The sequence below is a fragment of the Camelus bactrianus genome, chromosome 12 (assembly GCF_048773025.1).
Source record: "Camelus bactrianus isolate YW-2024 breed Bactrian camel chromosome 12, ASM4877302v1, whole genome shotgun sequence".
Taxonomy (NCBI): domain Eukaryota; kingdom Metazoa; phylum Chordata; class Mammalia; order Artiodactyla; family Camelidae; genus Camelus; species Camelus bactrianus.
The window spans coordinates 84,514-108,414 of record NC_133550.1 but is presented as its reverse complement, the minus strand read 5'-3'; the positions used below and the strand labels follow the sequence as shown (position 1 = coordinate 108,414).

General features: G+C 45.4%; 1 protein-coding gene across 30 annotated transcripts in view; it reads right to left on the bottom strand.

The window, feature by feature from the left end:
* Window positions 1–23,901, bottom strand: part of LOC141579332 (uncharacterized) — a 147,208-nt gene that overhangs the window by 45,719 nt on the left and 77,588 nt on the right. For 27 of the 30 annotated variants that reach the window (XR_012510491.1, XR_012510493.1, XR_012510483.1 and 24 more), the window contains 4 exons: window positions 15,767–21,206; window positions 15,164–15,300; window positions 10,263–10,835; window positions 8,712–8,879 (listed from right to left, as the gene is read on the bottom strand). The gene's annotated coding sequence lies outside the window, so the exon portion shown is untranslated. The remainder of the gene's footprint in view (window positions 1–8,711; window positions 8,880–10,262; window positions 10,836–15,163; window positions 15,301–15,766; window positions 21,207–23,901) is intronic. The other 3 variants (XR_012510473.1, XR_012510481.1, XR_012510476.1) reach the window with 3 other exon arrangements.

The window sequence follows — 23,901 nt, the reverse complement described above, 5'->3', positions numbered from 1 at the left end:
AAAAAGATGGAGGAATACAGAATTTTTTAGAGACTCATCTCAGATTTAAGATGGGGAAAAAACCATCCATTTCTCAGAGGAAATCTTGAAAACTATGTAAACTGAATCTGAGATGTCTAGTCTTCGATTATTATTCATGAATTCATATTACCAAGTCTTAAATCTACCTGATAACCCACAGTTGTGATACTGATCATAACAGCTGCCAACACGGATCTAGCTCTGCATAGGAATGCTCTGTTCTGACATCTCTGCCCCTGAGGCCTCACCAGGCTCAGAGCACTAATTTCGGTCATTCATGAGCATCTCGTGTAAGTCCTCCCTTTGTGCTCCTCACTCTCCCTTCACCAGCCCCTCTGAGGGAAACACTGTTATCATCTTCCCCACCCGCAGATAAGGCCACTGAGGCAGAGAGACTAAACCCTTTCCAGGTCATATTGGCATTAAAGGACGTCTGTATTACTGCTGTTTTGCTTTTGACAAAGGAATCTGAGATATCATTTCAAGGGAGACTGTTAAATAATAAACTCTGTCAGGTCTTCACCTCAAGAGCAGATACTATAAATTCCTGATGTAGGATGAGGCTGCCGCCACAAACTGACTCAGCTTGAAATTAATATCCAAGATGAAGCAGCGGATACACGTAAATATTCACGATTGTCAACTCCGCTCACGGGTCTGGGCCCTTCACTGCCTGAACTGGTGTGAATACTCCACCCGTGTCAGGGAGGGAAGCGCGGATTTCCAGGTCTCCCCAAGGCTTCACGGGCTATTTCCCCCCACAGACTGTCCTCAACAATTAAAAATCTCTCAAGATTTTTACACCATGCAAAACTGAAAGATATTTCTGCAGATGGAGCACTTTCTCAGGCTTAAACTTATTTTGCCTACACTCAGCAGGGGGGGAAAAAGAAACAAGACTCTGCAAAGTCTCTGAGTCTCACCACTCACACTAGTAGAAAGGACACTGAACAAGATGACTATTCAGAGTGCAGGGTGAGAAGAAAATAAAGCTGCCCCCAACCACAGGCACTTCCAGAGACAGAGCTCAGCCGTCTTCTGCACACTCACGGTTGTGCAGCCCTCACCACCATCTATTTCCAGAACACTTCATCACCCCAAAACAATACCCCTGTCACTAGCAGTCACTCCCTAACCCCCCTCCACCTAGCCCTTTGCAACCTTCACCTGCTCTCCGCCTCTGCATGTGCCTATTCTGGGCATTTCAGATCACTGAAGTCAACAATATCTGGCCGTTTGTGTCTGCTTCCTTTCATTTAACATGCTGTTGTCAAGGATCGTCCATGTTGAAATGGTATCAGCATCTCTCCCTTTTTTTTTGAAAACGTTAAAGTTTATTAGAGGGTTGTAAGTAATATCAAAAATAGTAGAGTGGAGCATAAGTGATTGAGTTTCAAAGGGAAAATGGCGGGTTGAGCAGTCAGAGTGGACTTCCCAGAAGAGGTGGTCTTTTTCATTTTCCTCTTTTTCTTTTTTATTCACTCTTACGTCTGAATAATGTTTCACTAAATGGAGATTCTACATTCTGTTCATCCATTCAGCAACTATGTATGGACGTGGTCCAGAAGGTTGAGTGTAAGAGGCGACTTGCAGGGATGACATTTAAGCAAAGGGCAAGATGTGCTTTTAAAAAAAATGCCAACAAACAGAGGCGCAAGGAAATTCAGTGCGTTTCTGAGCAAAGTGCATGCTTGCTTCGGCAGGACAGCCGTGCAGGGCTGGGGCGGATTTTGGCAGGAATCACGGCGTGGGAGTCACCTGAGAAGACTCCCCACTGCACGCAGCTCAGCCAATTCTCCTCCCTCATCCTGTATTGTTAGAGCCATGTTTCTAGGTTTCTCTTATTTCAAGTAATAGCCCTTTAAGTATATATCTGATCATCTGCATCAGACCACTTCACCTCCAAGGCACAGAAAATTATTCACTAACCAGAGCAGCTCCAGGACATAACGGTGATGGATTAGGGAGTCCTGCAGCATCCCAGCCTGCATGCACAAACCCCACATGTACCCTGGTGATGTCCGGAAAATTAAACGCATGGAAATATCTCACTGCTGGTACACGACATCTGCCCTCAAATTCCCCCAAAATCATGCTGGCAAAGCACTACTCAGCCCTCTCACTACAAAAAAAACCAACAACAACAACAACAAAAAACGCTAAGAAGGCAAATTTAGGCTCTTCCATTGAAAACCAGCAACCATCAATGCCAGTATCTGAGCTGGAATGCTCCTGACTTCTAAAAACACTGCGCCGTTACTTTTCAAATGTGGAAGTCATATATGTATTCCACGTAGATGATATTACAGTAGGATTTTTCTTTTCAAAATTACCAGTTGCAACATTAGCACAAGAAAGTTTATGTTTCAGCTTTAAAAAAATCAATTATCTTCCAATTTCTTAATTTTGAACCTATTATTATTTTATAAATGGTGCTATGCTGCATAATATCAACAAACTGTTTGAATTCTGCAAACAAGACCTTTATGACATCACTATTTCAGAGCAAACATTAATGATGTTTTGAGAGTTGGGGCCTGGGGTGCTCACTAACAGCTCTTTAAATACTGACAAGGATGTGCTATTAAGTAATGCAAAGGCTCTAACTCCACATTAGCTCAGAAACCAAAGAAACTACACCAAAGCCTTACTTTATCATTTTTAAATTTTGCTATTCTTTGGAATATTAAATTTCTTAATAATATATGATTTTTTTTTGAGAAAGACAACAGCTGTATTAAATTTCCTCTCACCAAGAAAGCAATCTTTATCAAGAATAAATACCCCATGGAAATCGAAATGATTGGAGGTTTCTAGCTAAGTGAACATGCCGATCTGAACAGAAATCTAAATCCTATCAGATCTCATTCGAACGAGCTCAACAAAGTCCTGGGCTACCCTGGAACTTAGCTCTTCTGTTCCAAAAGTTGGCTGAGCTAAGATCATCACACAAGGCAGGGAAGGAGAGAAGAGGAAAGTCCACCTGGCAGCCTCCATCTCTTTACTTCCAGCCAAAAGTCGCCTCTCGGGCGACCCCGATAACAAGCCCTCCCCATAAGGGAATCCAGCATCCACACTGCCCCTACAGTCCCCAAGCAGCCCTGACGCCCCTCTCCCAGCCTGTGAATGGTCTTCTGGTTGCCCCCCAAGTTGGTGGCACCCTCCCCCTATTCCCCGCTACACACACACACACAGAGCAACGGCAGGCTTCCCAAAGCACAAACTTGATTACATTACCCACACTTCAAACCCTTCAGAGGCTCCCTGGTGTAATTCTTCCCCCGCCACCGACACTGCTCACCCAGCCTCACCCCAGTTCCCAGGTCCCCCCTGTCCTGCTCCTACTTCCCACTTGCCTCCAGGATCATTTTGACTGATTTTCAAGGAAGACTTCCCTCCCTCCAACCTCCGCAACTTGTTCCTCTATTCCTAGAACATTCTAGGCTAAGTCAACTTCTGACACTGCTAAGCTCACAAGAAGCAAATACATTTTGCTTACTAATGTGGGTCCACCCTCTCTCCCCTAGACACACAGAAGTGCACGTGTTATGAATAAATGAATGAGGGGGTGGGTCTCAAAGGGACAGACAGACCTGCTCTCGCCCGTCCCAACCCTTCTGTCTGTAGAATATCAGAAGCAAAACCAGAAGTACCTTTCCTGAGGGTCTCTTCCTGCTGACACCCTTCACTGCCCCCAGTGTCTGTTCAAATAAAACCCAACGTCTTCCAAAGCCCTTCACCCCAGGCACTCTCCAGGGTCCTCCCCAGGAGGGGAACACTCCACCCTGGACCACACAGGGCACTCTCCCCAGGTCCCCACCCCACAAGCCTCCAGGCCTCTGCCCGGGCTGCACCTGCAACCTGAGCCACACTCTTGACTCCTTCTCCTGGCTGACCCTTACTCTGTCCCCACGATTGAATGTAGAGCCCATTTCATCCAGGAAGTCCTCTCTGATAATGTCCTTTAGGTCTTGGCAGGGCTCCAACTATAGCAACAGTACATGGTGACCAACTGCGTGTTTGCCCACTCCTTTGAAACCACGAACACTTGGGGGCCTCGTGGGAAGGAGTGAGAGATTACAAGAGGGGTGGGGGAAGCAAAAAGCAAAAATCACAGCCCAAGTCCCAAATTCAAGGATTCTTTCTCAGAGAAAATTATGAACTATTTCACACGTGTGCAATTTGGCTACTATTTTTGTGGCTTGTGGACAGCAAGAGCTTGGTGTTCTAGTCCAAAACCCAGATTACATGCAAAGAAATGTATATATTCATATCCAAAGGAAACCAGAGCTGTTCAACAACAGTTTGCAGTTAGAATAGAAAGGAACTTTGATAAAGGCAATCTCTCTCTCCCTCCACTTTCTTTTCTGGCATCATATAATTTTAGAAGTATTTGCGTGACTAAGAGATGGCTACAGACCGTGATTCTGCACTGGAGTGTTTGGGGCTGAGGAAGCCCAGATTACATTCACTGCGTAAATGCAATCACACCAAAACACTGATAGGTGCCGTGGTGGTGGAGCTGATGTTCCAAAGCAGGCAACCTTACTCTGTAAGAGAACTCTAAATAGAAAGAAAGAAATACAATGATCTGTACTCAATTTCATTCGATATATGGGTCATTAACTGATAGAATATCTTCACTAATGTAACCCAAAAATAAATTGTCAACGTCGATTTTCTTCATCTGACCGTTTTATGCTAACTATGGTTATCAAAACCTCACTCCATATGGAAAGCTCAGACCTATGCTGCAGCAGTTACATCCCGTGGAAGAAAGCCGATCAAGGGAGAACTGGAGAGTTTCCCTTCAGAAGCTGCTAAGTCTGGTTTTGCACCTGTACGTCATTTGCAACCACGTCATCGTCAAGGAGTAAGACCTTACCCCTGTGGGGCGAAAATCACTGCGGTGCTTCTGAACCATCAAAGATCACTGAGCTTTGTGAAACTGTCCTGAGGCACTTAAATCGTACTCTTTGTGAAAGGCTCCAAAACTGACCCAATTCACCAATCCAGGTACAACAGGGAGGTACCGGGGTTATTAGAGAGAACATGCCCTTGAAGTCTGACAAGGCCCTGCTTGAATCCTGCTACAGCATTGACTAGTCGCTAAACGGACCAATTCCTTAAACCCTCTGAGAAGGCTTCCCAATCCGCAAAAGGGGGCTGCCACCGCCCACCTGGGAGGCATGGATGAGAACGCAACACGCAAGTAGGGCTGACGACTGGTTCCTGACACGGGGCCTGACTAGCTTCCCTCCGCTGCCCTTCTCCCCCTTTAAACTTGCACTGTTCCCCCTGGTAAGGATCAAACCAGTGGAAAAGACTGCCCGAATCTTCTGTGTATCCCTGGATACATGCATTAAAATTAGGAGGCCAGAAAAACAACTGCTTCCTCCCCAGTCACTATCAATGTTCTTACTAGTCTGGGTATTTTTAACTCAAATTTCAGGGAGACTATTCCAGAACTTTGCAAGCACCATTCTCCAGGTTGCCTCCCCTCCCAGCGCCCATCTCTTCTCACCTCAGATCCTCTGTCTGATTGACTTCTGTTCATTGGAAAGCGAGTCCAGTAGGGTGGCGGCTCCCAAGGACTCCCTCCCTCCCTCACAGGTGAGTGTGACTACTTTCTCCCCACTCCAACTCCAGCTTCTTAGAAGTCTACCCTCCCGGACCCTGCAGACTCTGCATCTTCCCAAGACACACGTGGCCACGACCCTTCTTACAGATTTCTTCCTGGCTAGCCCTGCCCAACCCCCGGCCCCTTAAGGATAAATGGCATTAGTCTGAAAATCGCAAACGCCGCAGACTGACACACCAAAGCTGCATGGTCTGGACTTTCCTCCAACCAAGGCACAGCCCTGCCCCGCCTCAGCCTCAGTCTGCAGCTCTCAAGATGATCTAATTCACATGCGTGGCTGTGAACACCAGCTAAGAATGACGACTCCCAACGTGTATCTCTAGTCCGGCTCCTTCACCTGAGCCCCAGGGCCATAGACCCGAGTGCCTCTTTGAAGTCCTAACTAGGATGACAAATGGCATCTTAAAAATGCCTCATGTCCGCCATTTACTCTGGAATTCGATTCCTGGCAGGTACCTCCCAGACACCCCATTTTCGTAACAGCCCCAGCACCCACCTATGTGTTTGAGCTCACATTCAATTTCCACTGTTCCCTCCCCCAAGCCCTGACCTGGAATCAGTTCTGTTATATCCGTCACTAAGCGTATCTCAAGTCTGGTTCTGCAGGGACCACGGCCGGAACCCCACAAGCTCAGAGCATGGTGCACTGAGTCACAGTCCTCCAAAGGGTGCTCCCTGGAGGGGGAGGCATCTCCTGCCACTGGTCACCTCAGAAGGCACTGTATTCTCACAAAGGAGGCCCAGGAGAAGAGACTCAAGGTTCTCCCGTGGTCTGAGTTTTGAAAGGCCCGAGGTGTGTGGGAGCTCCTAATTAGCAGACACACTTGCCAGTAAGCAGGCGAAGATGGAGGAACCCAGGCAAGGCTGTTCTCACTCCGACCCCTGGGCCCTCGGGAGCCACGGGAAAGGCCTGTGTCCACAGCATAGCCCGGCCATCACAGATCCCAGCCTGCATTTGCCAACCCGGACAGACTAGACTCCTTCTACTTGCGACATTTACTTCTGATCTGTTCCCCACACACAATGTGATGGACTCATTCAGATATTCTCTCCTGTCTCAAGCGAGACAAATTCAGTGAAAAATGAAGTGTCTACATTTGGACCAGAGCATGAAAAGAGAAACAAGGCCTCATGTTCAGCATGATGGTGGTGGCCAAACACTTCCACCGGGTGAGATGAACCATGTTGGGGGTGAGAATCCAAGGTCCTAGGTCGGCCAAAGCATTTTCCTTCACAGTTGACTGGGGTGTTGGAGACTCACTACCGCAAACTAACGACAAGGCCGACAGTGGTGGACGTCAGCTGCAACAGACACGGAGTCAGCTATTTACTGCCAACATGGGTTAAAAGTAAAGGCCGGTGCAGGGAGGCCTGCACGGCTGCTGAGGCAAACCACAGACCCGGCTCTGAATGCCCACTGGCTGGAGCAGTGTGGAAGCTACGGTCCCCTTTAGCAGTCCCTATGTCCACCAGATCCAGGTGAGCCAGCTACTTAGGAGAAGGGCATGTTGTCCTGATACTCAGAAAAACTAGCCTCGTAAAGGGAACAAAAGAGTGGCATGGAATTTAGACCAACTTCTGCCCCTTTATGAAGGCAAAGTAAAGTAAATGGCACGGGAAGTAAAATGCAAAAAAAAAAAAAAATTAAATAACAAAACGGTGACTGCTTCCTCCAACAGCTGCTCACCCCCGAGCCTGCCTCTCCCTCACCAGTGACCGCCGGCCAGGCAGCGCTGTCACGCGCGTCACACAGCGACAGCCAGTAACCGAGTGCCAAGCACGTTTGTGTAAAAGAAGTAATGTAGCAAGATGCTGCAGAATATGACTTTACAAGTTTAAATACTCCATGAAAAACATCCCTCAGCAGCCGCCTAAATGAATTCGCATCTCACTTCTTCAAAACAATCAAACAAATTTAATAAGGGCGCATTTGTCACCAAATATAAGGAGGACCAAACTGGTTTCTTAAAGCAAGGATTTTAAGAGGTATCAAACACCAGTGGGTGATGTGCTAAAAAAAATTAGAAAATAAAAAGATGACAAGGATAATACATGGATTAAGGCAGCTGTTAAGTTTTTGGTTTTTAAAGCGATGGAGACAGCACGGAGGGCGATCTAGCTATTTCCAATGCAGGGTGTGCACAGCCACATTTTCAGACGCAACAACATGCTCACAGGGCAGTACAAGAGAAAAAGGAATAAAGAAAAATGAAAAGAGAAACAAGAGAAAATTAGAAACACACAAGAACAAAAATGACTTTGACAGCACGTACAAGAATTTACGTGAGTGTGTGAGGCCAGGGACGTGGGGATGGTGAGACCCACCCTCACCTCCTGCTCCAGGGAGAGCAGGGGCCTGAGGGGGCGGCGCTGCCGGGGGACCCCAACGTGGTCAGCGCCCCTAACCAAAACTCCACATACATTGGTCTAGGCAGGTCTTAAGCTACAAATTGTGGTCACATTTCAGGCTGGACAGTTTTACGCACTTCCACCAAGAGTAGCAGGAGAGAATTAGGCTCTGTTCCTGTACCAAAGCATTGTTTAAAAAATTAATGTCTGCAGAATAGTAAAAGCAACATTGGAGTAAAAGTGACTGGAGGAGAACGTGCTTGATCCTAGCTCACTGGCCGCGTTATCTCACTGACGTTAAGATGCTGGCTGAGACCTTACGGTACCAAAACAGACAGACGCACCAGGAGGGAGGTTTAATGCGCTGCTATATTTTGATGCCGGGAGCCATGCCTGGTACACGAGGTTCTGGGTAAACAATGGTGACAGTGTCAACCACTATGGGCTAAGCACATATCCAGCTACTCCTCCAAATCCCACGGGCAGACTTCAAAAGGCAAAAACAAGCAGGAATCCTCTGGTGGGTCCGCAGACCCAGAGCCAAGCAGTTGCTGAGCAAAAATGTCACCAGTGCCTCCTGTGACAAAAGAGGAGGCACTGGCCTGGGGGCTGGGGCAGGGCTCCAGTCTTCCACTGCTCACCCACCAGTCTGTCCAGGGGGAGAAGGTGGTCCCTGCTTACGTTGCACCGATGCACCTACCTTGACTGATGCCTGGGGGATCAGCAGGTGGTGACATGTGAGGTGAACGGAGCCAGCCTCGGTGTAGCACGGTGGGTAGCTGTGCCCTCAGCAGTCCCCAGGCTCCTAAACCTGACACCTCATCTCCAAGGAGCAGATGAGGAGCGCGGGCATGTAGATCACAGGGCCCTGTGAGGACAAGAACAGATCATGGCCACGACATGCCTTGCCCCTTACTTAAGCATGTCCGGGAGGAACAGGAAATACATCCAGAGCCCGGTAGGCACCTCACGCAGGTGGGACTCGGGTCCTCTTGCCTATCACTCACAGGGCTGATCTGGATATTCTTTTTATCAATTCTCTGGCATCTTCTCCTCCAACTTACCAACAACCAGAAAGTAGAATCTGATCTTAGTTAAGTTCAAGAATCACAGAGCACCGCCTCCACAGCGGGCCCGGCAGCACGTGCCAGGTCGTCCGACCATCACCTGTGGGACCGCCATGAGCCCTCTCCAGACAAAAGGACCGAGGCCGTAGGCCGGGGGTACACAGATTCCCTCACTCTCCCCAGCAAAGGGGGACCACCTCCCGGCAAAGGCATCTCACCCTCTTCTGCCCGAGGGACAGCACAATAGATACACGGGGAAACGGAGCAGAAGTTGGGGGGTTAGGCAGCCCAGAAGAGCTCGTCTGTAATTCCGAGGCAAAGTGGGGCCGTTGACTTAATCACAGGGACAAAGTGAGGATGAACATTTCTCTGCTCTTTCCCATACTCCGTGATACGCCTTTCCCTGCATAAGGAGTTCATTCGGAGGTCCCTGGCGGTGTTTCTGATGTCCTAACATGGCATGCTGCCTGTCGGGCAGGAAGAGAGGGCCTGAGCAGAACAGGTGCTGAGCCTGGGAGGCAGGAGACTCTGGCTCCAAGCCAGCTCAACCAGTGCCTCTTTCTGCCTCTCGGGATTCAGCATCTCATCTATAAGCAAAGGGATGAGACTGTCCCAGGAAAGGCTGCCCAAAAGAAATGAAATGAGAGCCATGTAAAGAAAGTTTCCCAGTTGCCACATTTAAAAATGTAAACAAAGAAACAAACCAACAAACAAAAAACAAGTACTAGAAACTGATTTTAAGAACATATCTTACATAATCTACTGTATGTAAAATACTATCATTTTGACATGTAATCCATAGAGGAAGTAACAAGATAGTTTATATGCTTTTAGTAGACAAGCCTCAGCGTCTCATGTGCATTTGAACTACAGCACATCTCAGCTCAGACCAGCCTTCTCCCCAGTGCTCCTAGCATCATTGGCTGTGGCTACTCTATTGAACAGCAACTCCAGGGGTCCCACCAGGGTCCTGGCTGAAAAGCAGGAGTAAGTGCTCTAACACTATCACTGAAAGGATCTCTCTGAAACAAGGGCAGATTCACTTTTAAATGTCTCTAAACCGGTGGGCTGCACTTCCCTCCACCCTTGGCTACTAGACAGCCCTCTTCCTTGCTGACCCCTTTCTGGATGTAGGGAAGCAACCTGGCACAGAACCAGGGCGGACGGGCTGCCAGGTAAATTACCTGCTGTCTGTGTCCAGTCCCATGAAGTCCTCCTTCTCAAACAGGATGCAGAGGAGTGGGATCTTGTCCCCAGAATTGTCGGGGGCCCCATCCAGCCACTTAGACTTGAGCAAGATGAAGAGTGACTCAGTGAAGTCCTCAATCCTCTTCTCCACCACCCTGCAGTCCTCGTAGATTGAAGGCCACGTTGGTGCGCGGCTGCTCAGCTACCTCCCCATGCAGCACAAAGACAAAGAGTTGAGAGTCATTAAGCATGGTGCCATACAGCTCCTCTGCACGTGGAGCTTCTCAAAGGCCTTGGCCGAGAGGCAGTCGGTAATGGTGACAAGGCCCACAACCTTGAGATGGGTCTGGAAGCAGCTCCATCCATTCTTGGGCGCATAGTGATGCCTGTAGTGCATACAGAGTGTGCCCTGGGAGCTGCACGGGCTGATCTGGCTCACCAAAGAGATTCGCTTATAGATGCAAAAGAAATTCTCCTCTGAGATGATCCCCACTGGTTTGACCACCACAGGAAAAGTCTCATAGTCCTCAGCACACTGCACGTAGTCAGGGATGCTCATGTTGCAGGCCCTGCCGAGAGGGGAGAGGATATCGAGGTAAATATTGTGCTGTGGGCTGCGGGCGCCTCTGGGTTGCGGTGACCTGGTTTGTACCAGCCAGAAGGCAGGGGAAGCCCAAGCAAATCCAGGGGTACAGTTTGTCCTTCAGAGCCTGCACATAGCTACCGTAGCACGGATCACTTTACCCAGCTTTTGGTCTAGGCTTCCTGCCCCTGCAGAGAAGGGTCATTTCTTGTTTTCTGTTTCAAAGCACCTAGCAAGGCCCTGATGCAAAGTCACTGCTCAAAAATGCGTAATAAAGAAATGAAAAAAGGAACTGCTTTCTGCAACCCCCTTCAGCAGAATATAAAGAAAAGGACAACAGTAGGAGCAAAAGATCTGGATTTCAATTCCAATTTATTTGAACCCCTAAGCTGCAGAATAATGGATAAGAAAACTTGCCTTGTGGAGGAGGGTACAGTTCAGTGGTAGAGCACATGCTTATCATGTACGAGGTCCCAGTACCTCATTTTAATAAACGAAACAAATAAAGAAACCTAATTACCCTTCTCAAAAAATACTTTTTAATTCAAAATTCAAAAACCACCTTGCAATTTACACAACATTGTAAACTTGACTATACTTCAATTAAAAAAAAAATAATCCTTGCCTTACAAGAATATATCTGGATTATGGAAGTTTGCAAATATAAAATGCCTAGGGTACCACCTGCATAAAAAGGGGTGACTACAAATTTACTATCCCTACTTTATGAGCTATATTTCCTTCTGGGGGTTATAACCTCTCAGAGCTAATTTTCTCAGATTTAAAAAAAAGTAAATATTACATGATTCTCAGTACTGCTGAAGAATCAGATAACCCTATGAAAGCATCTGACCCAAAGAGGTTACTCAATAAACGTTTGTTGAATGAATGAATAAACAAGCAAAGTGAATGCTGCTCCCTGCCACAGACCATCATAATGGTACTGCTTGGAAATCCCAAGCCCACGTTCCACCCGTCTCTACACTAATCATGTGGGTGACCTGGGCAGGCGTGTGTGCTTCTTTAAGCCCCAGTTTAATCGTGAATAGAAATGATGGCAATAACACAAACCTCAAATTTTTAGTGAGTCAGTAATGAATCGTACCCCAGCTTTGAAAGATGGAACCATTAAGGAAAACTGGGAAAATTTTCTTAGCAGCCTCTGGGGGCGGCGTTGGTGGGGGGTGTCAGAGGCAGTTGTAGGCAAACAGCTGAATCAGATAAAACTTTGAGCACTGACTTTCTGCTAGTCCCAACTATGGGTCACAGAGATAAACTAGGCACTGTTTCTTCCTCTGAAGAGCTGCTCACAGTCCAAGCTATAAATTCACTGAGTGGGAATGCTGTGTCTTCTGGCATCTTTGGTGCATAGTTGGGGACACATAGCAGGTCCTTACCTCCATAGGCCCTCTCCATATTATCTCTTACAACTACATGGGAATCTAAATTATAACTCAAAATAAAATTTCTACTTTTTTAAAGAAGCTATTGAGGTTAAATTTGCTCACTGTCTCAAAAAAGGAACACACAGAAAAAATAGGACAATGCCCAGCACATGAGATACACTCAGTTAACATTCCCACTCAACCCAGTGGTCCCTCCAACTTCAGAGCAAGAGGATGGGTCCTCGTGGCAAGAGGCCACTGCATCTGAAGCTAACAAAGCTAATGGTGCTCAATTCCAAGAGCCCCTGTCACCACCCTTGTTCTAATTTTCTATTTGTAATTTTTTTCTTTTTATTAAATAGAAACTCCCAATTGCATAGCCTTCACCTGACTAGACATCATGATGGCAGCCCTTCAAAACCTGACCACAGAAATCATGATGGCAGCCCTTCTTGGTGAAACAATAAAATGAAAAGACATTTCCAAAAGACCTCTGTGTAAATCTACTAGGGAACTTCATCCTGGACTGAGGAAGAGGACTGGGGAGGAGGGGGCAATCTGGGGCATAGAGAACTATGGGCCACCTGTCCCACGATGGACTTTAGACTCAACCATCACCCTCCAGGAGATTTAAAATGCACAGCGACATAGTGCTATGGGCAAGATTTTTTTTTTTTTTAAATCCCTGAATCCCTTGCAGGTCTTGATTCTACTGAGACACAAATAGATTATGTGTATAATGTTTCACAAAAGCCTTAAAATATTATCACCCCAACTTGACACATCAAGAAACTGAGGTAGAGAGGTTTGTCACATTGTGCAAGATTAAAGAGAGACCACGACAGACACCATATTTAAATCCAAGGCCCTGCTTCAGTGCTCACACTAGAAAGTGTGACATACTGCCCCTTTTCTGCCCTCTCCCTGCAATAAATCTCTGAAGAGTCTTTTCTGTGCCACCTGGAATCACAATCACATCAATTTTCCACAAAGAGCTATGTCCCTCCTTGCAGGAAGTAACAAAATCTAAAGTGTTGGGATGGGAGGAGAGATTTGCATTTTCTGTTTCTCAAAGGAAACATGGCTTAAAAGAAACTGAAAAGCACTTATCTAGTCTAAGCCCTCATTGTGCAGATAAAGAAACGGAGGGTCAGAAGAGATGAGGAAAGGGCCTTATTAACAAATATTGCCTCAGCGCAGCACCAAGCCAGCCCTGGGCACTGCTGGGGGAGAATGTGGAAGGCCCAGGAGAATGAGCCTTAGAAAACGGAAAGAGAAGAAGCATACAAGGCCCCGTCTCTACACCACCATACAATGAATTTCCACCAAATTACCCAGTATGGGGGCAGCCAATAATTAGGTGGGGTAAACTGGTTACAGAAACCTGGAAGTCTCAACCATAGTGGAAATTCCAACATTTACTGTTTTTTTCCCAGTTCAATAAACAACTCAGTGGGCACTCTGTACCAGGGACTACACTAAGCCTGGAGTTCTCCCAAATACAGATCTCTATTACCACGTGTGCAAACCACATAAAGGCCACCAGAAGAAAAGCGCTCACAGATAACATGGAATTACTGTAACTGAAAGCAGCCAAAGAGCATATATTACTAGGAAAAATGGTGCTGCTAGAAATGGACTCATGGACATAGAAAGCAAACTGTGCTTAGCAGGCAGGAAAGGGCGGATTAACAGATACACGTTAACAAATATAAAATAAATGACAAGGACCTACTATATAGCACAGGGAACTATATTCAATTTCTTGTAATGAGTTCTACTAAAAACAATCTAATACATATGTATATACATATGCATATGTTGATAACTGAATCTCTGCTGTACACCTGAAACTAACATTGTAACTTGACTACATTTCAATAAAAAATAAATTAAAAAAAAAGTAAAAATAAAAGCAACGCCATTAAGAAAAAAAAAAGAATACTGTAATCCTCTTAGCTGTAGGTCCTGGAGAATCCTGGTTGCAAGCACCAAGTCCACTGGATCTCTCCAGCACTGGATGTCACTCTTTCTGACCATCAGACAGTCATTTGGCTTCACTGAGGTTACTTTTCTCTTCTGTGAAAGGCTACAGGAGCAACTAACGATGTATAGAATCTCATCATTCACAAGCCCAACATTTAGTGAGGACTTCCCATGGGCCAGGCTCTGGAGAGATGAAAAGATACGGTCCCAGTTATAGTCATGTGTAGAAGAAATTTATGCCATAAAGACATTAATTCTTCCTGTTTTGATACACAGATTCATTGCAATTCTGATTAGAATTCCTACCAGATATTTCATGGAATGTAACAAGTTAATTTATGGTCAGGAATAGTCATGAAACTTATTTAGAAACACCACTGGGGAGGGGTGGGTATGTCACTCATTTCCACTGGTCTTTCTGATGTGATGAAAACGTTCTGGAATAATAATTGTTGCACAACTGTGAGTATGCTAAAAGTTGCTGAATTGTACCATTTAAATGGATGGACTTCATGGTGTGTGAACAATATCACAATGAAGCTGTTATATGAAAAAATATTTCCTGAAAATTATTTTTCCCTCTATACTAGTAGTCTGCCCCACGATTTAATAAAAACAAAAAACCAAAACAAACCAAACTGTGCCAGGAGCTCTTTAGGACTTCAATGTCCCTGGGTCTCCAACGCCTCTGGTGGTGCTGTTCCTGTTAACGCACCCTAGCTGGGCTGGGCTAGTTAGGGACTGTAACTATCTTTTTAAAATCGACGATTACACGTTTCACCCTGGGAGTAGGAAGGAAGGAGCATGTCACAGCTTCATGACTTCAGCTCATTTTTAACTGAACCTAGCCCTGATTTCAACACTGTAATCCCTGGCACTATAAAAACACGTGACATCAACAAGCACCGCCATCATAACACCTGAAAGTGTTCAAGGTACTTACCTGGGGCAGAAACACTGAGGGAGGAGACAGAAGCTCGCTCAGCACTGAGGATCCAATTTCCCCACTCCACCAGAAGCTGGGCTTTACAGCCGGAGGCTCTCAGCCCAGGGAGCATCTCCCACGCCACTGAGCTTGTCCTCAGGGAGCAGGAAAGGAAGAGAAGGGAAGCCCCGGTGTCGCGGGGCAGGGAAAGCGGTGGGGGGTTGGTGGAAACGCGGGCTGCAGCCCCGCTCGGCGGCCAACCCCAGCCCCAGCCGCCCGCCCCCATTTGGGTCCGCAGACCCCGCCCACCCGGGACACAGCCCGCCCAGTGGCGGGGACCGGCCGGCGGCCGAGGAGAGGCAGCCCGGGAGGAGAGGTTTCGCGGGCGGGAGAGGGGAAGGGGACGCCAGCAACGGACTGAGGGAATCCCGGCTGGGTGAGAGGAGGCAGGTGCACCCCTGGCCATGGACAGGTGTGGCCGGGGCGCCGGGGCATGTGGAGCGGGCAGAGGGATCTGGCCCTAGCTATTCAGCTGAACACAGGCTGACTGGCGCCCTGGGGTGCTGTGACATGCCGACCGCCATCCCGCAGCCGCCTGACCCCTTTCCCGGGAACCCCCACCTTGCATTACCACAGCCAGATGCCCCGGCCCCGGGCAGGAGCTAAAAGCCTACAGGTCGACAGAGCTGAGAAGCCTTTGGGGCCGATCCCCGGCTCGGAGCTGGAGCTTCCAACCCGTGGTCCAGCTGGCACCGACTGCCCATGCGCAGGAGGGCCAGCGATCCACTCTGGGTTCTGCGAGAGAAGGTGGGGCAACGAAGGAGGGAGAAGATGGGAGGGGGAGGAGAGGAGGGGAAAAGTGGAGAGAGACAGATGGACAGGAAGAGCAGAGAAAAGGGATGGATCTGGAGAGGGGAGGGTCTTAGCGGAGATGGAGAGAAAAAGCTTTACCTCTGGGGGCACCCCGAAGGAGGCGGCAGTCCTGCCTCTGTACCATTCTGTTACCCTTCAAGGCCCGCAGCTCATGTTTTACCTCTCTGATCCAGCCCTCCATCCGATGCTTCAGCAGAACCCCTATGGGTATCACACCCGTTGCCCCCACGCGGAGCTGGGTTTTCTGTTGCTCTGGGAACCAAGCACCCGCAGGTGTTGTCGCTCAGAACTACCTTGGAAAGAGTACCTATTCCCCTTTTACACGCTGGGAAACAGTCAGGCATGATCTCTGCCTTAGTTCCACTCTCCCAGGTGTTGGGCTGGCGGGGAGCGGGGTGGTACAAGATCAGAACCCCAGACAGAGCAGACTGCCTGAGTGTTGGTGCACAGTCCCCATCCCTCCTGGGTAAACCACACCGCAGCCTAGTGGAACCATCAAGGGCTCACAGTAATTTCCTGGGTTTGGGAGAGCTATCATCATGTAAAGGAAAAGCCCAGCTGGGCTAACAAGCTAAGTCACAAATCTAAGTGGGATAAGTGTCGGTTTATTGATCTAAATTCTGCTGGGCTAACTCGTAAATCTGAAGTTTAGTGTCAGTTTAGTGGGCTAACAAGCTAACTCATAAATCCAACCTCAACAGGTGTCAGTAACGTGATCTATTACAAGTTGATAAGCTCCAGTGTACTGATTTCTTGCTTTTTGTTGTTTGAGCCTTATTGGCTAATACCCCTAACTTGTAATTAACCCTTTAAAACCTCATGTGCATGTCTTGGAGTTGCTCAGAACTTCGGAGCAGAATCCCCTCTGAGCCCGCCGGCATAATAATTCTGAGTACGCCAACCCTCCCAGTGGTGCTTGTTTCTTGGCTGGCCTGTTGTTTCCCTAACACTCAGTTCCAGTGCCCAGCTTGCTAGGTAGATAGGAGTGTTACCGATTCCAAATTCATTCTCCTCAGTGCAGGACAGGCCAATAAGTTGGGAGACCAAGTGTTGGGGCAAGGAATAGCAAGTCTCTTTAGACCTAGATGGCAAAATAATGTCTTGGAAAACAATCTCCCCAAGTCAGAATTCAGGCTCCTTTCCTACGTGCTTGGTTGTTGCAATCTTCCTGGTGTAGGAATTCCTTCTTGTTAGAATCTTCTGTTCTTCCAGCTATCTGCCTGGGTCAAATCTCTGTAAACCTCCAACAAAACAAACGTTATTTTCTATTCTGTAATTTGTTATCTTTTTATGAATGTAAAAGTGTTAAATATCCTTAAAGGTCAGAGCCTTTAGAATAGGCTCTCCTGTATATTTCAGGCTCTAAGCAACATTGTTTTACATGCAAGATGAAGCCTAGGAGACAGAGCATAGGGTTAAACTCAAATGAAAAGATCTAATATGCAGTCAGATTTGTTCTGTTCTATTACACGGGCAGAAGCCACTTGAGGATTTAAATCCCTTTAAGTTAAAAATAACTAAAACTTTAAAGGAATTTACATACATATTTGGGAGTGTGTATACCATATCTGGAAAAGCATCCAAAGGTTAGTAAACAGTGGCATCTCCAGGGAGGGCTGGAAGAACAGAGGATGAGGGTAAACTTCTTTCACTTGTGTATTTTTGTGCTCTGTTTGAATTTGTTTAACCATTTGCATGTATTTCTTTTTCAGTTAAAAAAAATGTGTAATGGAGCAAAGGAGTTATTAGCTCAGCAAATACAGCAGCCATGGAATTACTGAGTCATCACTTTTGACTTAAGCCAGGAAGCATTTATTGACTCTCTCCTATGGGCCCAGTGCTGTTTTAAGACTTCTTTTATTATAATTATTTATTATTATTATTACTATTATTATTGTTATTGTTATTATTATTTTATGAAATAATAACAAGGTATACCCCACCCCTGCCCATGGCTGGTGGAAAACCAACTGAGTTTTTATTGAGTTGTTTTCCAAGGAGTATAGATGAGTTATAAACTGAACACATCTTCAGGGCAAAACAGGTGGAGTGGTTTTACAGCACGCTAGACAGCTATGAAGGGTTTTCAATAAAGGTGCCCAGAGGCTGAGAGAGAAATCCTCCAGGGCCCTACAATAAGCTGCCAAAACTGCCTTCTTCATGGCACTACTGAAATAGGAAAGAACAAATCTGACTCCATATTTGATCTGATCCTTTGACTTTAAGAAAACCACGTTAATACGCTCCGGTCTTTTCGTCGGTTATGATGTCACAGAGGAGACGGACAGGGGAACAAGGGACCACTCTGCCATGATCACTGAGCCGAGGAACGGGATGGGCGGCAAGATGTATGACGCAGCCATAGATGTGCCAGTGCTTCTAGGCAGGTAACCAAATTCGCCTCGACAAGGTGTCAAATACTTGTGCCCACGTCCTCATCACCTGACATGTATTATAGAGAAATGGAAACCTATACCAATACCCTTGGTGGGTACACCGTCCAAAGAGCAAAGTCACAGTTTGACAACTGGCCATCCCGGTTCCCTGGGATTCATTCTTGGAGAACCTTAGAAACCACTCCTCTGTCCTTAAGAAGTGCTGCATATTTGTCCTATCTTTGGCTCAGTGATGGAGCATGTTCAAGTGAACTTTAATGTCTGCACAGATTTGATTGTCTTTCTCCAGTTTCACGTGTCCATTCTAAAGAGGCCTGGGCTAAGCCCATCCTCCGTGAGATCTATTCCCTACAGTGACAGCTCATTGAGCCTGCAATTAAAAGCTAACTGAACAAGACTGTCTGTCCTCAGCTAAAACGTTCACCCACCCTTCACAGCTTTCTTAATCTCCTCTCCTGGCTAATTGCAAGAGACTAACACCTCCCTCTACCAAGCTTCCCAACTATGTCAGTTTTTCTCCCCAAAGAGAAAGTAAGGTCCATAAATGAGGAGTCAACTCCATAGATACCTCTGAATTCCTAGCATATAGTAATGTCAATAAACAGAAATATGATTGTGGCTTCTTTCCTTTAAAACATTTCCGGTTATTTGAATGAGACCTTGGAAGAGAGGTGTTTGCATTCAAGTATCTTGATCCACAATACTCTGGAGGCCTTTTTCGGAATGGCTGTTCACTAATCCATTCAAAACACAGCTTCTCATTCCAGGAGTAGCTCTGCTTCTCTGCCAGGAGTTTGTGGTCACTCTCATGCAAGAAGAGCTTTAAACTATATCCTTACTTTGGATTTGTTATTTTTCCCCTCTTCCAACAAAATTGACTTTCCCTACTGTCTTGCTTTGAGGAAATTTTTTTCCCTAGTTCACCCTTTAGTAAACCATGCTTCTCGGGATGGGCTTGGCTTTACATATGATCAGTCATCCAACTCCCAGTGTGAGAGGCTACGGGCTCACCTCCTACCCTCCTGTCAAGGCAACTGAAATTCAGTACAGGAGCCAACAGGCACCCCAGGGCTTCTAAGGCTCATGTATTACCCAGAATCCCTGCTTTCTGGTTTGTCTTGGCTTCTGAGGATTTCCCCTCACTTTCTTGACAATTAGCTGTGCAGCTTGAAAGATGAGGAAGGAAGGTTTTATTTCTTAATCCGCATTTTAAGAAATTTATGTAATGAAGGTTTTCACAAGTTTCTACAACCCTCCATTGCCGAGACAGAAAACACACTAGTTATTTTCTAAGTTTAGCTATCATGTGTATTTTTTCTTTTGTTTTCTTAACTGCAAACAGACATCTTTTAATTAAAAAAAATTAAGGCCCCAAAAAGGATAGAGAAAGGGCATACAAAATTAAAGGGCAAAGACAGAAAAATGATAAATACTCTACAAGGTTAATATAATAATTACTCTATGGATCAGATCAGCAATTCTCAGTAACAGCTAATTGAAATATGACCATGAGGTAAAACGTCTCTCTTGTCAGGAGATGGCTAACAGAATATAGAATTAATTCAACAAACTAAAATTCTAAGTCTGGCGAGGTACAGAAAGATACCAGCATAATGTGTCATCTTCTGGAAAGGAGGGAGGCTCACCAGCTCTTTACTGTGGAGCCTGAGCCCAGGGGAGGTCGGTGAATTGAGCTCTGTAAGTATCCAATTAGCAAAGTGGGTGATGAATAAAGAGGCATGAGCTTTGATGACAGAGATGATACTACTATTCACTTGTCCTGTAAAATATGCCTTCACGTTCAGTGATCAATACCTCAGCGTCCTCAGGGATTAAGATTATAGGAAAATTCACAGCCTGGGCCCAGACCTCCTCTTTGAGCACGTGACATTGCACTTAGATTTCTCAAGGGCAACTACAACTCCACCTGCAAAGAGCTGACTTCACGGTTCTCCTCCCATAGCCGTCCTGCCCAGGGCCCCTGGTCGGGGGGCAAGGTCTCTCTGCCTCTCCGAGCTCAGGCCCATCACTCACAGATGTGAATGGACCCCTCCTTCAGGGCCCAGATTTCCTCAGTCACCGAGTCCCACCACCCATACCTGTCCTACCAGATACTCACTGGCACTAACTCAGCACTGACTCTGTGCTGGGTACCATGCTGCACACTGTGCACACATTATCTCACTGGATCTCCACAGCAGTCCTGGGAGGTCGGTACATCACTGCATTTATTGATTAGATAAATTGTTTCACTTCCTTGAGTCCATTATCCAAAGTGACACGGCTACTGAGCCACAAAACTGGGACTGAAAACCACTTGAAAATTCTACACTCCTACACCTGGCAGCCACCCTAATCTGACTCATCACATCACCTCCTGCTGAGCCTTCTAAATGTTTCTAAGCATTCTACAAGACAAAAGTGATCTAGGAGAGCACCCCTTTCCCCTACTTAAAATCTGTCAATGACTGTCCACTGCCCTTAGGATAAAGCCCCACCGGTCCTGAGCACAGCCCAATGGCCGGGCATCCGCGTTTCGTGCGCGGCCTCGCCGCCTCACCCACCACGCAGCTATACACTGGCTGTGTCCAGGATAGGGATGCTGACTCCGTACAACCCGGTTCTCTTCTCAATCAAACAATGATCACCTTCTTCACTGTCCACCCTCTTCACTGCTGACTCTCAGAAAAATGATTTCTCAGGATGAATCAATATCTTTTTCCTTACAACTTCTCGTCATTGATAATGAGCTCCACCCAAAAGAGAGAAGACTTAATTCTCAGTCTCCTTATCTGTAAAGTGAGAATAACAAGGAAATATGTGAGGTTTTAAGAGAAATAATATTCATGTGAGGCTGAGGGACAATTCCCAACATACAGTAAGCACTCAATATGTGCTTACTTATTATTAATAAGAATATAATGCATTCCAGCTACCTTAACTCAATGTTTTATGGCTATGTCCAACAGACTACAGACACACTGTTGGAGGAACCCCTTTGAGCAGATCAGCACAAGCATACTGGGAAAGGTAAGCCCTGACTCCGGTTACAGCTGCAGCCACCCAGCACTACGGGGCGGGGCAGTTTCTCAGACTATTACAAGTTGCTTGAGCATTTGTCACTAATGAATAAAGACAGGTGTTCTTTATTCAAAACTCCTGAAACATAAATCTTCAAAGATTGATGCAAATTAGATTTCAAGTACAACACTCTCTCTAGAAATTATTTGATAATAGTCTTAGCTCCTCTGCACATCAAAAGGGCATGTTCTTAATGTATCTGACTACACCGAAAGTGTTGTTTAAAAGAAATTAAGATGAAGCCATCTTAAATAAGCTCTCAGTATCATCTGCACAAAGCCCCACCCAAGGGTCTCATTTCTCAATTCCACATAGTTGTTCAGGTAGCTTAACCTGGGTCTTGGTTTCTTATAACACGGGGGTGGGAAGAGTTGTGGATAGATTTATGTAACAAATATAAACTTACGGTATTTGCTGCATAGAAATCCTAGAAATAAACAAATAGATATATAGTCCTACCCTCAAGAAGCTCAGCCTTTCCATTTACAACAGCATTAAAAATAAAGTGAGATACATTTAACAAAAATTTACAAGATTTGTACATTGAATATTTTGAAGTATCACCAAAAAATTTTAAAAGATCTACATATATGGAAGACATCCCATGTTGATGGAATGGTAGACAATATTTTTAAAAATGTTAGACTCCCCAAAGTGATTTACAAATTCAGTAGAAACACTATCAAAATTCCAGCTGACTTCTTTGCAAAAATTGAAAAATTTAACCCAAATTTCATATGGAAGTGCAAGGGGCCCAGGACAGCCAAAACAATCTTGAAGAAGCAGAGCAAAGTGGGAGGACTCACTTTAAAGGGTACTAAAAAGATATAGTACTAAGTCAGTATGGTACTGGCATAAGTTTGTGTAAATAAATCTATGAGACACAATAAAATCCCAGGGCGAAAAAACTTACATTTACAGTCAGTTTTCCACAAGGGTGCCAACAACACTCTATGGAAAGAATAGTCTATTCAACAAATGGTGCAGGGAAACCTGGGTGTCTGCAGGCAAAGAATGAATCTGGAATCTGGACCCCCATATTTTATATTACAAATAAAATTAATTCAAAATGGATCACAGACAGAAATGTAAAAACTAAAAGTACAAACTTTTTAAAAGAAGATACAGTATAAATCTTTGTGGTCCTAGGATAGGCTTTGGTTTCCTAGATACAATACCAGGAGCACCAGTGATAGAAGAAAAAAGCAGATAAACTGGACTTCATCTAAATTAAACCTTTTTTTACAAAGGACATCATCAAGAAAGTGAAATGACACTGGTAGGGGTTATCTCAAGTGATAGAGTGCGTGCTTACCAAAAAAATTAAATTAATCAATACATCTAATTACCTCCACTATAAAGAATTTTTTTTTAATATTTAAAAATCTAAAGTGAAACGATAATCTGCAGAATAGGAGAAAAATTTTGCAAAGCATGTATCTAATAAGAGAGTTGTATACAGGATATATAACAAATGCTTACACCTGAACAATACATAGAAAATCGACCCAATTTTTAAATTTTCCAAGGATTTAAAAAATACACAAATGGCCAAAAAGCATATGAAAAGAAGCTCAGCATCAGTAGCCAAATCAAAATGAAAATGAGATCTTATTTTATACCCACCAGGATGGTTATAATCAAAACATGGACAATAACAAGTGTTGTTCAGGAGGCAGAGATACCTCATATGCGGCCAGTGGAAAGGGACAATGGTGCAGCTTCTTTGGAGAAGTCTGCTGTTTCCTCAAAAGGTTAGAAATATATGGCTCAGCAATTTCACTCCTACATGAAGAGTCATCCCTTAGTATTCTCGGGGGGTTGGTTTCAGGAACCCCCCATCCTGGATTCCATAATCCAAGGATGTTCGAGTCCCTTTACAATCAGCCATCTGGATCCATGAAGTGGAAACTACAGATATGGCCGGCCAACTGTACAGCCAACAGAATGAAAACATTTTCTCACAAAAACTTGCACATCAATATTCATGGCAGTATCATTCAGAGTAGCCAAAGGTTACAAACAATATCCATCCATCAATGAACGGATAAACAAAATTACCAACAATAGGCCCACAAATTTTTGGTCATTGAATCTTTGACAAAGGAGGTGAGAACATACAATGGATTAAAGACAGCCTCTTCAGAAAATGGTGTAGGGAACACTGGACAGCTGCATGTAAATCAATGAAGTTAGACTACTCCCTCACAGCATACACAAAAATAAATTCAAAATGGCTTAAAGACTTAAACATGTATACAAGACATTATAAACCTCTTAGAAGAAAACATAGGGAAAACATCTGACATACATCTCAGCAATGTTCTCCTAGAGCAGTCTACTCAAGCAATAGAAATACAAGCAAAAATATACAAATGGGATGTAATTAAACTTACAAGCTTTTTC